The following is a 13,256-nucleotide window of genomic DNA, read 5'->3' as shown; positions in this document are numbered from 1 at the left end:
TATTTTTATAAAGCTTTAAGTTAAGCTCACTGTGCTGTAACTCCTCTGTATTACATATTGATAATTTTGGTGTTTTTTCTTAGGACCCACCCGGTTACATAGATATATACATTATTTGATATTTGCCTTGTGATATTTCCACTTTTTGTTTTACAGTAGGTAGCACTATGCACATTGGTTATATGCAACTGGTGACTGATACAGCTAATTAAAGCCCATCTAAGACAAAACTATTGTTTGCCACTTAAAGTGGTTTTTAACCCTCCACCACAGCTTTGTCCTATTTAAATCAGCATAAAAACCCTAATGAACACTGCTTGTAAATATCTCCTTACTTGCTTAGTATTGTTGTAAGCCTTTTTGTTCTTTAGAATGACGTCACTGAGAATGCCCAGATCTCCCCTGATTTACGGCACACTCTCTATTTGCTTATCTATCTGTTATCAGGACTTCCTACAGCACACCACTGATATCCCAGGAGGCTGCAGAATCATTCAGAGCTTCCTCCTACATACCATGTGACCATGTGACATGACATGCAGTGCAAACTTGACCATTACTGCAGTCTTATCAACTGAAGCTGATAAGACTGACACAGGCAAACATTAGACACCAGCACAAGTAAATACTATGAAATAAAACAAGTCGGCTATGAACAGGGAAGCAGGGTTGCTATAGAAATATTGGATTGAGAAGGAGGCTTGGTTATCAGTACAGGAAGTGCTCAATGTAAGGGGGGAAATACACTCCACTGTGAACTCAGAAAACAATACTTAAGATGGCACTGCCTAACCCCTGGAAACAAGTTTTTTAAAGTTTCTTTAAACAGTAAGTAATATGCGATTTGGGCTGGATTACAGTGGCTATAGTTTGATAATTACTTATTATAATGGACTAAATGAAAAGAAGCATCAGAATGGGAGAGTTTACTTCCTCTTTAAGAGACAGCAGGACAGAACATGCAGGAGGAGGTAGTCAATGTTGCAGAAAGACTTCCCCAGTGGGAACACCTACTCCAAGTTGAAAGCTGATGAAATTTAGTTCTTCCCCACTCAAAAAAACCTAGGCATTAAAATGACTATCATACACTGCAGCTACACCTTAACCACCTCCAGTCTGAACCTTTTCTGGCACTTTTTGTTCACATGTAACAATCAGTTTTTTTTTTGCTAGAAAATTAGTTAGAACCCCCAAACATATATATATATATATATATATATATATATATATATATATATATATATATATATATATATATATATGTATATATATATATATATATATATGTATATATATATATATATATATATATATATATATTTTTAAAGGGGAGGTCCTAAAGAATAAATTGAAGGGCTTTGCATTTTTTTATGTCACACAGTGTTTGTGCAGCAGTTTTTCGAATACAATATTTTTGAGAAAAAAATACACTTTAATCCAATTTTTTTGTACAGTATAAAAGATGATAGTATGCCTAGTAAATAGATACCATACATGTCAGGCTTTAAAATTGCACATGCCCATGCAATGGTGACAAATGATGTACAGTTTACTATCCATGGTGACCCTTTAAAAGCCTTTCAAAGTTAGCACTTTATATTTACAGAGGAATTCTGGTGCCCATTATCTGACGTTCTCGGGGATACCTTACATGTGTGGGATGATTGCTGTTCGCGTGCATGCAGGACTGACACACATGTTTGCCTTTGCATGGGAGGACTTTCAATTTTTTTTATATTTTTTTTCACACTGCTGACAGCAACAGGCATGTGACAGGTACTCTTTATGGAGAGATCTGGGGCCTATAAGACACCAAATCCCTCCTCTACATTTAAAAGAATTCAAAACACCAAGATCAGTGCTTTTTTTAATTTGTGGTTTCCAAGTAAACTGGAAGTGATGTCATCTCTTCTGGTTTACTGTTATGAAGAGCCGATCAAAGCCAATCCCAGCTTTACTTGGCTGTCCAGCCAGTTGGCGGATGCACCGGCTGGTCACTCGGATTTCCCAGTGACATAAAGGAGGGTTTCACCGTGTCAGATCAAAGTGTGCTTGCCACATCCCTGATATACAAAAGAGAAAAAGAGAAATCATCCGGATACCGGGGATTACTATATACTCAAGAGTACTAATTTTGCTGTCCTACCCATCATGTAACTTGTTTTTGTTGTTTTTTTATGTTTGCATATTTTTGTAATATTCATATGTCTTTTTAATATTGATCACCTTATGATTCTATGTTTTTATGTATATTCAATAAATATAATATTTTTTTGCTTAAATACATGTGTGTGTTGCCTGCAAAGTTCCAACAAAGGGGGATTTCTCTTTTTCTCAATTGGATTTCCCAGTGGGACGGGAGAGCCCAAGAGAGCTGCAGAAGGTGACGGGAGGGGGGTGGTCTCCTCCCGCTGCTTGTAATAGCAATCAAGTGGCTAGTAAGCCACTCCGATTGCTATTACAAGAGAGACGATTGTCGGCTCTAAAAAACAACACCGGGGTGCAGGCATTATCCCATTACAACCAATGAAAGTCCAGCGATGTATGGAAAGCGGTTAAATCAAGACATCTGCACACACAGTATTAGTTATGTTCATAATCATTCACATAATTTGGTGGTACACTGTGCAATATTAGTAAGGTTAATATTAGCGCAATTATTCATTTTAAACATTTTATTTTTGTGTATCAGTTCACATATATAATTGCAGCAATATTATTTAGTTATCTTTTAATATTTATTTCTCACATATTTTAATATTTATTCACATCACCATATTTTTACATACAGTATTAGCGATTTAGTATATTTTTACATACAGTATTACTTATGACCAAAACAGATACTATGTTGTTTTACCTGTAGGTCCAAGAAAAAAAACACACCCATGAAAACAAATCTTAACCACATCCTTTCTTTTATTGAAAAACATGTGTTACATAAAGCCCTGAAATGGCTACATCATTACTCATTTCTAAACACACAACCTAAAAGTGCATGGTGAATTCAGTAACTTATTTAAAGCCATTTCCCTGTAAAATAATCCTGTATTTACACAGAGATTCCATAAAGCAGTGTACAGCTTGCCACAGTCATTTGTTTCCACATACACTGAGCAATATAATACAAATGGCACAGGCTGCACTGTGGATTAACTGCATATGTACATCACATGTAGGAAATTGACACGAAGAACAGTTAGAAATTATTGTCAGGGGATGCCTTTAAGACATCCTCATTTTCCCTTTTCCGCAAAAGCTATTGATCATTATACCATGTATAAATATATTCCTAATAATAGTCTTTGAAATCGTATTGCAAACACTGTTCCAGACAGCAGTAGCAGCAAAAGTTCTCCTCCTCTATGGCCTGGAGAACAAAATACGGACACCTTAAATCAGTATTTTATATTCAAAGTCTCAATACATGATGACTAGCGCACGCTGAAAGGTCAATGGCTCACTGAACATGCTGCCACATTAATCACCCACACACAACAGTCTTCTCTCTTAAATCCTTTTTGCTGACATTTTATTAAGTTGCTATCAAGATTTTGTCACAAAAGTACGACTGTAGAAAATATTTATAACAGTAACATGTATATAGAATAAAGTCCACATATATTTTTTCTTTGTTTCAGTAGATGGCAAAACACTTTTATTTTTAAATGTTTGTAAGCTATTTGTTAAATATTTCTAAATCTATATCAAAGGGGCAGATTTCCATACCTGGAGCTTGTAGGGCCACAGCCATTAAAGTAGTAACGGCCTATCTATCACATGCCCATCCCTCTACACAGCAAAATGTCTTCGGATATCCCTTTAGCATTGCATTTGAAATCTTAATAACTGTGCCTGTCCTGTTGAAACAATGCTACCATGGTGTATGTAGGAAACGTAAAATGCCTCGTGGACTTATAGATTTCCCAAGGTGCAAGTCTACTGTGTTTAATGCAAAATCCAGCTTTGAACCCAAGGGGTGTTCAAGTAGTGAGGGGTTTTATCAATATGCAAATCTCCATCTGGAAGAGAAATCCTAAATAGTCTTTTCATTAAAAAAAAAAAAACGTTTCATGCCACATAAACTAAAATACTTTCCATTATTCTTGTATGCTGATTTTCGAAACAACACCTCAGCCTTTAAGCTTTATAAATTGTAATTAACGTTGTATAGTTTGGATATTTGGTGATAAGGTGGGTTTGTGTTTGTAAACTGTATCATGTTATCTCACTGTAACTAAAAATATATGGATAACAATATAAGGTTTTCCAATATAGCGATTAAATAAATGATTCCATTAATATAAGTTTTTTTTTTTGTTTTATATATATATATATATATATATATATACAAATGCTCATGCAATGCATAAAACAAGTAAAAACACCAGCCAAAAAAACACACATACAATGTTGTACAAAGCCACTTTAAAGTGTACCTAAACCCAAACACCAATGCAAGTATGTTGTTCCTGTAATGATAAAAAAGTTTAACCCTTTGCTGTTTTTTCAGTTATTTATACCGGCGACCCTATGAGTAAGGTGTTTCACAAGGTCTTATTCTCTTAGCATGAGAAATCAGTTCTGCTGTGGCATTGTCATCATGTCCTGTGTGCTCCTGATTTGGACTACATGAAACAGTACCAATGCACAGACACATTCAGCTGTAGTCACTGCACCACAGTCAAATAGTGATGTTCAGTAACTGCTGGTGTATGCACACATCCAGGGGAAGCTCATACAAGGACTGTAGAGGATGTGTACAGTTCAGGGAGAGAAAAAATGAATATTAGGGAAGTAGAAATAAAGCCTAACTGAATGATATAAGTTTTCTAGAACACTGTGCATCATAAACAAGGGCCATTTTAATCATTATTTTTTTATTCTTTTATTGCACCCTAGTGCTGCTGATTTTCTGCAGCTCCCTTGCTGGAACTTACCTCCGTCCTGCTCTACATACATGCATTTCAAGCGATTTCTGAGTGGTATTTATCAGAGTAGGTTTCCTGATGAGGACAACAATGGACCATGCTTGCATAACGTGTGTTGAAATGCCCAATTGTAGTCTCCATGTAAGGCCCATGTGAAGAGTGGCAACACAGAAGCACTGCTGAAAGACAGGGACAGAGTATTTCCACCCTAAGTTGCAGATTTTATTTAAATATATTCCTTAATAGCTACAAACAATATACAGGGCCTTGAAAAAGTATTCATACCACTTGACATTTTCCACATTTTGTCCATGCTACAACCAAAAACGTAAATGTATTCTATTGGGATTTTATATGATAGACCAACACAAACTGGCACATAATTGTGAAGTGGAAGGAAAATGATAAATTGTTTTGCAAACTTTTTACAAATAAAAATCTGAAGTGTGGCGTGCATTTGTATTCATTACCTTTACTCTGATACCCCTAACTAGATTCTAGTGGAACCAATTGCCTTCAGATGTCACCTAATTAGTAAATAGAGTCCACCTGTGTGTAATTTAATCTCAGTCTCAATCTCAGTATAAGTACAACTGTTCTGTGAAGCCCTCGGAGGTTTGTTAAAGAACGTTAGTGAACAAACAGCATAATGAAGGTAAAGGAACACATCAGACAGGTCAGGGATAAACTTGTGGAGAAGTTTAAAGCAGGGTTAGGTAATAAAAAAAATCCCAAGGTTTGAACATCTCACGGAGCACTTTTCAATCCATCACCCGAGAATGGAAAGCATATGGCACAACTGCAAACCTACCAAGACATGGCCATAGTGCATTAATCAGAGAAGCAGCCAAGGGGCCCATGGTAACTCTGGAGGAACTGCAGAGATCTACAGCTCAGATGGGAGAATCTGTGCACAGGACAACTATTAATCGTGCACTCCACAAATCTGGGCTTTATGACAGAGAGGCAAGAAGAAAGCCCTTGTTGAAAGAAAGCCAAAAGAGTCGCTATCTGCGGTTTGCCAGAAGCCATGGTGACACAGCAAACATGTGAAAGAAGGTGATCTGGTCAGATCTGGTGAGACCACAATGGAACTTTTTGGCCTAAAAGTGTGGTGGAAAACTAACACTGCACATCACCCTGAACACACCATCCTCACCATGAAACATGGTGGTGACAGCATTATGTTATGGGGCTGCTTTTCTTCAGCAGGGACACTGATCAGAGTTGATGGGAAGATGGAGCCAAATACAGGGCAATCTTAGAAGAGAACCTGTTAGAGTCTGCAAAAGGCTTGAGACTGGGGCGGAGGTTCACCTTCTAGCAGGACAACGACCCTAAACATACAGCCAGAGCTACAATAGAATGGTTAAGATGAAATCATAGACTGGCAAGACTTGAAAATTGCTGTTCACAGATGCTCTCCATCCAATCTGGCAGAGCTTGAGCTATTTTGCAAAGAAACATACCCACAAAGACTTACAGCTGTAATTGCAGTGGAAGGTGGTTCTACAAAGTATAGACCCAGGAGGGCTGAATACAAATGCATGCCACACTTTTCACATATTTATTTGTAAAACATTTTGAAAACCATTGATCATTTTCCTTCGATTTCACAATTATGTGACACTTTGTGTTGGTCTATCACATAAAATCCCCATAAAATGTATTTACGTTTTTTGTTGTAATATGACAAAATGTGGAAAATGTCAAGAGGTACGAATACTTTTTTAAGGCACTGTCCACTTTGTGCGCACCACAAGCTTTTTCAGACCCAGATACTGTGTAAAAGTAACAGCATCATAGCCTTGGTACACATAGCCTGTGCAGAGAGCCAGCAAGTCCTCCCACTAGCTGTTGCTTGCAAAACTTCAAGGAAGAAGATAGAAAGAATTCACACAAAGAAAAATCAGATGGTCTTAGTATTGCAATTAGAAAATATTTGCTTAACAGGTTCAGCTTTTGCAATAAAATAAAGCTACCTCCATGCTCAAAAATAAAACAAAAAGTAGGGATTATCCGAAGGACTTCCCTACTTAGGAGGACAAATAATTTATATAATCCACTATGTCACCAGTATGGTGTTGATTACCATACCTGAATACAAAACTATAAAAATATGCATCTGAAAGAAGCCAGAGAGAAGGGACCTTGTAGGCTTTTGACCTTTGAAATGAAAATAAGTATCGTATGGTATAGTTTGATTTAAAATGTTCACCTTAATGGACATATGATGAAAATTAGTTGTGACCATCACATAACTAGAAATATCAATTCTGTCCTTTATAAACAGGATGCCCATACACCACTCAGTGTTTCCAAGCAAAGGGCAAAATCAGAATTGCATGATGGAAGGAATGGACCATGTAGGGGTTACTTGGGTATAATAACAAATACTTTTGTTGCTAACAAGCACTTCTTATTTCAATCAGACATCTTACAACTTGACAGCAAGTGCAGATCAGTCCCTATTGGGGATAAGAAAATAAGATTGTCACCATGTGTGTTGTTCACCCTTTGAGTCAAGGAAAACACAGGAGCAGATTACACAAGGGGTCTGATCAATTTCCTGAATAAAAATATTGCCATATCTAGTGCTGGAAACAGATTAACTCCCTAATTACAATGGTTTGCAGAGCACTCCACCCAAGAGGCTCAATAGAATTTATGGCGCATGATGAGAAGGTCACAAACACACAGATGAAGTGAGGTATCAAAATACAGATGTTTGGTGCATTAATTTAGGGTGACTAGACCATATCACTTTTCACAACATTCCACTAAAATGAAGGAGGTCTGCAGTATCTGCTTTTATTAATTTTCCAATCTTCTTTCCTGAATCTCTCCTCTCTGCTGGTTCCTTGAAAAATACATTTGGGAAGACATATATATATATATATATATATATATATATATATATACTTTAAAAAAGTGCTGTATTTCTCTCTCCGACTTACATAAATACATCAAAATGAAACTAAAGAACTGCTTCACTTTATGTTACAATATCATATATCCTGAGTTACATGAGATTAGCACCTGAATAATAAGTACTAGCTATACATTCATACACATTCTATGATGTATTGTAGTAGTACAAGCTGACCACTGGCAGCAGTGTTGTTCTGTAGGCATGGATTGTAATAATCTGGTGTAATTCATGGTAATCAATCTTTACCTTCATAAATTTTAGTGTATATAAATTATTAGCTGGTCTATAATCATTGTACACCATTACTTTTTACAACAGTATGCTAAACTCAAATTTCCTACTCCTATTGGAGTAGCTCCAGACAACCTTCTTCTATATCATTGTCAATTAAGGATGATGGCACCCGCCCCCATCTATATGTAATTATTTTCATTGAGACACATTTTTTCATTCATTCAGAATAGATGCATTCTTAAAAACATTCTTGATTGCTTAAAAACATTGGTCTGGGAAGGGAAAGAGCTGAACTTTCGCACCTTTGGCTTTTAAGGCTGCATTCAAACCTGAGCTTATCATTTTCAGGCGGAAAGTCACAAATTTTTACCAATTTTTATGTTGCAGTGATTTGTACCGTGTTTTTTGCAGCGTTTTGCTATGGGTTTGTTGCAATTTTGTACAGGTCAAAAGGTCACCATGGTAAAAAGCTGAAAAATGCCCAGATCTGCCCAAATTGAGCTATAAAAAATCTCCAGAACTTTTTTGCGCTTCAGGTGACATGAAGTGGAGATGTGAACCATCTCCATAGAGAATAATAGATTTTTTTCTCCTCCAGCGTTTTGGAGCTTTAGGCTTGAAGCTACAAAACACTGAGGTGTGAATAGGGCCTAAATGAGAGGAGAATGAATAAGGGAAGAATTAGGTAGATAAGAATGTGCTTCATCTAGAAATGGGGGGCTGGCACAGGTGTGGATGTGTAGTGGGGTTCTACACTGCCTCTTGAAGTGGCCGGTTACCCCTGCGGCAGGCTGAGCGAATGCGTCAAGTCTCCATATAAGACTAAATAAAGGTATTTAATGATTAAAATTGGATAACTAGTAGGTGGCATACACCTTTTAACTGTTATTAGATAAGGTGCTGGGTTTGTTTATGCATTTATGTATTACATTGGGCCTGAGTATGCCCATTAGGCACTGTTTTGTATTTACATTTTTCTTTGAAATGGAATAAAAGGATTAATGATAAAAAAAAAAACATTGGTCTGGAAGTATAAAAATAACTACACTCCTAAATGGACTTATGTACAAATTATACTTGTGTACGAATTTTAACACCTTTCATGTCCACAGAATGCTTTTAATTTAACATCCCAGCTCTTAGATTGAGTGGAAGTTGTTCTATATTATCCCAGACTGGTGGTATGGTTTAGCCTCACTTCACACATATGCAGTGCATTGTATTGCATTGCCATTGATTTTGAATGGCACCCTGACATGGTAAACCAATGTACATTCACGGTAAGGCACTACGGTGCATTGTGGTGCACTGTATTGCAAATAAAAAACTGCAGGTTCGATTTTAGGACCATTATGGTGTTGGTATCCCATTCAAATGAACGGGCTGCCCTAAAGCAATACATGTTAATGTGCAACAAGAAGACTGAAGAGGTCCTCAAAGAACTCCTCATATAAGTACTACCTACCTTCAGTATGATAACGCAGTGTGGCCTAATACATTTAGGAAAACTGCCATCTTGCGGTAATTAAAACGTGCTTTTTTATGGCCTCCAATGAACATGTATGCTCATGTTGAAGCTGAGCCAACACAAGGGGGTTGATTTACTAAAGACAAATAATATATTTATTTTGCAAGGAAGTTTTCCCTTAGCTTAGTATTAATAAAATCCACTTTGCAATGAATAAAGAAAATAATGTGCTAGGAAAACAAAAAAGAGTATTTTTGCTTGCACATGATTGGATGATGGAAGTCAGCAAAGCTTCACCTCATTCACTGAGCTAAGGGAAGATTCCCTTGTGAAGTAAACCGCATATTTGCTCTTAATAACTCATCAACCCCAAAAACTCAGCTCCCAAGGTGCACTGTAAATCTTTGATACTCTGCTCTTGAATGGACTATGAAATCAGTTATCGAGATATAGCAGAAATGGCCAGCATGAATGCAAATAAGCTTATTTATTTAGAAAGGTCCACAAAACAGTTATGTGCAAAGAGCAGTACTATAACCAACTGGATCCAAATTATATTTCACAGTTCTGCAATTTTTTAATAGCTGTTTTATTTTTTGTTATAGGTTAGCATGCCTTTAATGCAAAATACTCTTTTGTTTTTAAGATTAGCAACATATTTCTGAGAATGTTAGTTACTATATAACAGCAATAAAATCCTGTCATGTCTATGTCCCCATCTAAGTTCTGTGGCGAGGCCGTGCCACTGTTTGAACAGGTAGTCTGGGCCAGGTTTTGGAGAAAACAGGCCCAGTAATGGCACAGGTGTGTGCTGTTCTTTTAGGAAAGACAGAATTAGAGGTCAGTGCTCACACCCTCCCAAAGGGGTCAGTGTTTTGTAAGGGAGACAAGAGGTGCACCTTTCCACCATGCTGTCAGGGACAGGACAGGCCAAAAAACTGAGAGACAGGGTCTCACCCAGGGGTCAGAGGTACCCCAAACCAGAGGCCCAAGTCTTAGAGAAAAATGGCAAGAGACAGGGTCTTACTGGGGGTGGGTCAGAGGTACCCCAAACCAGAGTCCTGAGTCCTGAGAGGAAGATGGCGAGAGACAGGGTCAAACCCAGGGGTTAGAGGTGCCTCAAACCAGAGACCCAAGTCTAAGAGAAAGTCTATGGGAGATGGAACAGACCAGAGTCCTGAGTCTGAGAGGAAGATGGCGAGAGACAGGGTCAAACCCAGGGGTTAGAGGTGCCTCAAACCAGAGACCCAAGTCTAAGAGAAAGTCTATGGGAGATGGAACAGCTAGAAGCTGTAAAGGAAAGACACAGAGCTGTAATAGGTACAGAATTTGTGTATTAACACCGGGGACAAGTGCTAGATGGTCTGGAAGGCCAGGGCATGAGGCCTGAGCCACAGGGCTGATAAAGAGAGCCAGGAGGCTGGAATATTGTTTTGTCGTATTGATAGTGAAAACCCCCCAGCGTGGGAAGATATGTATTTGTGAACTGTTTGCTTTCTTTAAATAAAAGTGGACAGGAAAAGCCCTGAAACGTACTTCTGGCGTGGAGAAAACTCGGTATAACCACATCTACCACGAGAGCTAACAACCCCATTTTCAGCTGTCCACTGAGCCCTAAATATTTAGTTTCTGAAAAAAATTTATAAGCACCACTTTAACCAACATTACTACAAATTGTAATAGGAATAATAATAATAGATATATTCCTAGTAATGTCTTCATTAAAAATAAGTATATTTTAAAGTATTTAACTGTTTATTAAAGTATTTAACTAATTATTAATCTAAATGTTAAATATTCTCTCGCTGCTGTCAATAAAATGTAGGGACACAAAAACGGGGCCAAATCCTGCTGTCTGTGTCAATAGACGCAGCAGCGGGGCTTGTGAGCATGCCCGCATGGGTGCCCCCATGCTAGGTGGCTCTCTGCGGGGGCACCAGATGAAGAGGAGGGGCCAGGAGTGCCGCTGCGGCACAACAGAAAAAGAGGACTGGGGCTGCTCTGTGCAAAACCCTTGAACAGAGCAGGTAAGTATAACGTTTGTTATTTAAAAAAAAAAAAAAAAACAACAAAAAAAAAACCTTTACAAGAGACTTTTAGAAGATTAAAGTAGATGTAAGCCCCACATTTTTATATTTTTTGTCTGGCACAATATAGAGGATTTCAGATCAGCTGTGCCCAGTCTTGCCACAAAGAGTTGATCCAGCTCTGAGCAATCCTCATATCTTTTTTCAGTGAAATAAAACGGACAAACTGTGAAATCTTTGTCTGTTCTTCCTCTTTGCTGTGATTGACAGGTGATTTACATATCTCGTGCACTAACCTAAGACATGCATTATTTTTTAATTCCCACCCCCACAGACCCACCCACAAAATCTGCAGTTTTTCGGGTCTCATAGATAAGTATACATGCAGGAGGCATGTATATCCTTCTAGATAACCAATATTGCAGTAGTTTAGAAAGCATGAGAGTGGGTTTACATCCACTTTAAAGGATACGTTCTCCTTTTGGGAAAACATAATAAATTCATATATTTCTACTGGAAAAAATGTGCATTTATATTTTTTTTTCCTGAGGAGCCTGGAAAGCACTGCACCCATGATCAGTGGATCAGGGGTGCAATACCAGACTCCTGCAGACAAGCCCTGTAACTTTCAGGCTATACCTGCATACAGGCTGACTGTTTACCAGCTGCAGGGCTTGTGAATAAACTATGAGGCCAGACATCAGGGACCTCACAGTCCTTTCAGAACTATAATTTGTCAGCCATGGCTGATGGTAGTTGCAGTTAGTGCATTAACAGGAAACTGGATGAATGATGCGGCTGTGTGGGCAGAGCCTTGCACAGGTACATACTTTTTAAATAGTGACAGCAGGCACGGAGAGAAGATCCCCAGTCACTGCTGCAGGGAGAAGGGGAAAGGCTGCAGCTACTGGAACATGTTACATATTCCACCTTAAATATGGGTGGATTCTGTAACATGCTCCAAACGGTGAATTTATCTTTTAACTGACCCCAACTGATCCTCCAACTTTTTATTAACCACTTTTTGAACCCCAGATGTTTACTGACCCCCAGACCTTTATTGACTCTTGGGTAGTCCCATTGATCCTTGAGGGTCAATACTGAGCACTTTGGCAAACCTTGGTAAAACATGAGGGGAAATCTTCTCATTGGTGCAAAAACCTGACAGATGTTCTAATTTTTATTTATTTTTTTACTCTATGAAACACTAAAACAACTACACAAACTTTTTTAACTGCACACAAAGAAATGAACAAAACTGCATTTAATTCCTCAGTGGTTAGGAGATAAAAATCATGAATGTATTTGAGCCTTAAATGATTCTAAGGCATGGTGTATACTTTTGTGAAAGCATGTTCAAATCACAACTGAAATTGATGCATCCATCTCAGCCTAAGAAACAAGATTTCTTATCAAACAAATACAAAAACACACTTCTGGCACTATGCAATTACATAATAGCATTATTTGATGTAAGGGACTAGGAAATATGATTACCCACTGCAGTGCAGTGCTATAATTGTGTGTATTATGATAATGTATTAAATCTTTTGAACAGGGCAGTTTCAACATCAAAACATATTTTACAGATTGTGGATTCACCCCAAGGACAAATGAGGTAAATACATAACCATGGGTTCTTGTTTATATCCTTTCCTTATCTT

This window comes from Lithobates pipiens, unplaced genomic scaffold, assembly GCF_037356315.1.
Source record: "Lithobates pipiens isolate NorthernLeopardFrog02 unplaced genomic scaffold, aLitPip1_a1.2 Scaffold_13, whole genome shotgun sequence".
NCBI classification, from domain to species: Eukaryota; Metazoa; Chordata; class Amphibia; order Anura; family Ranidae; genus Lithobates; species Lithobates pipiens.
Note: the sequence above shows the minus strand (reverse complement) of the source record.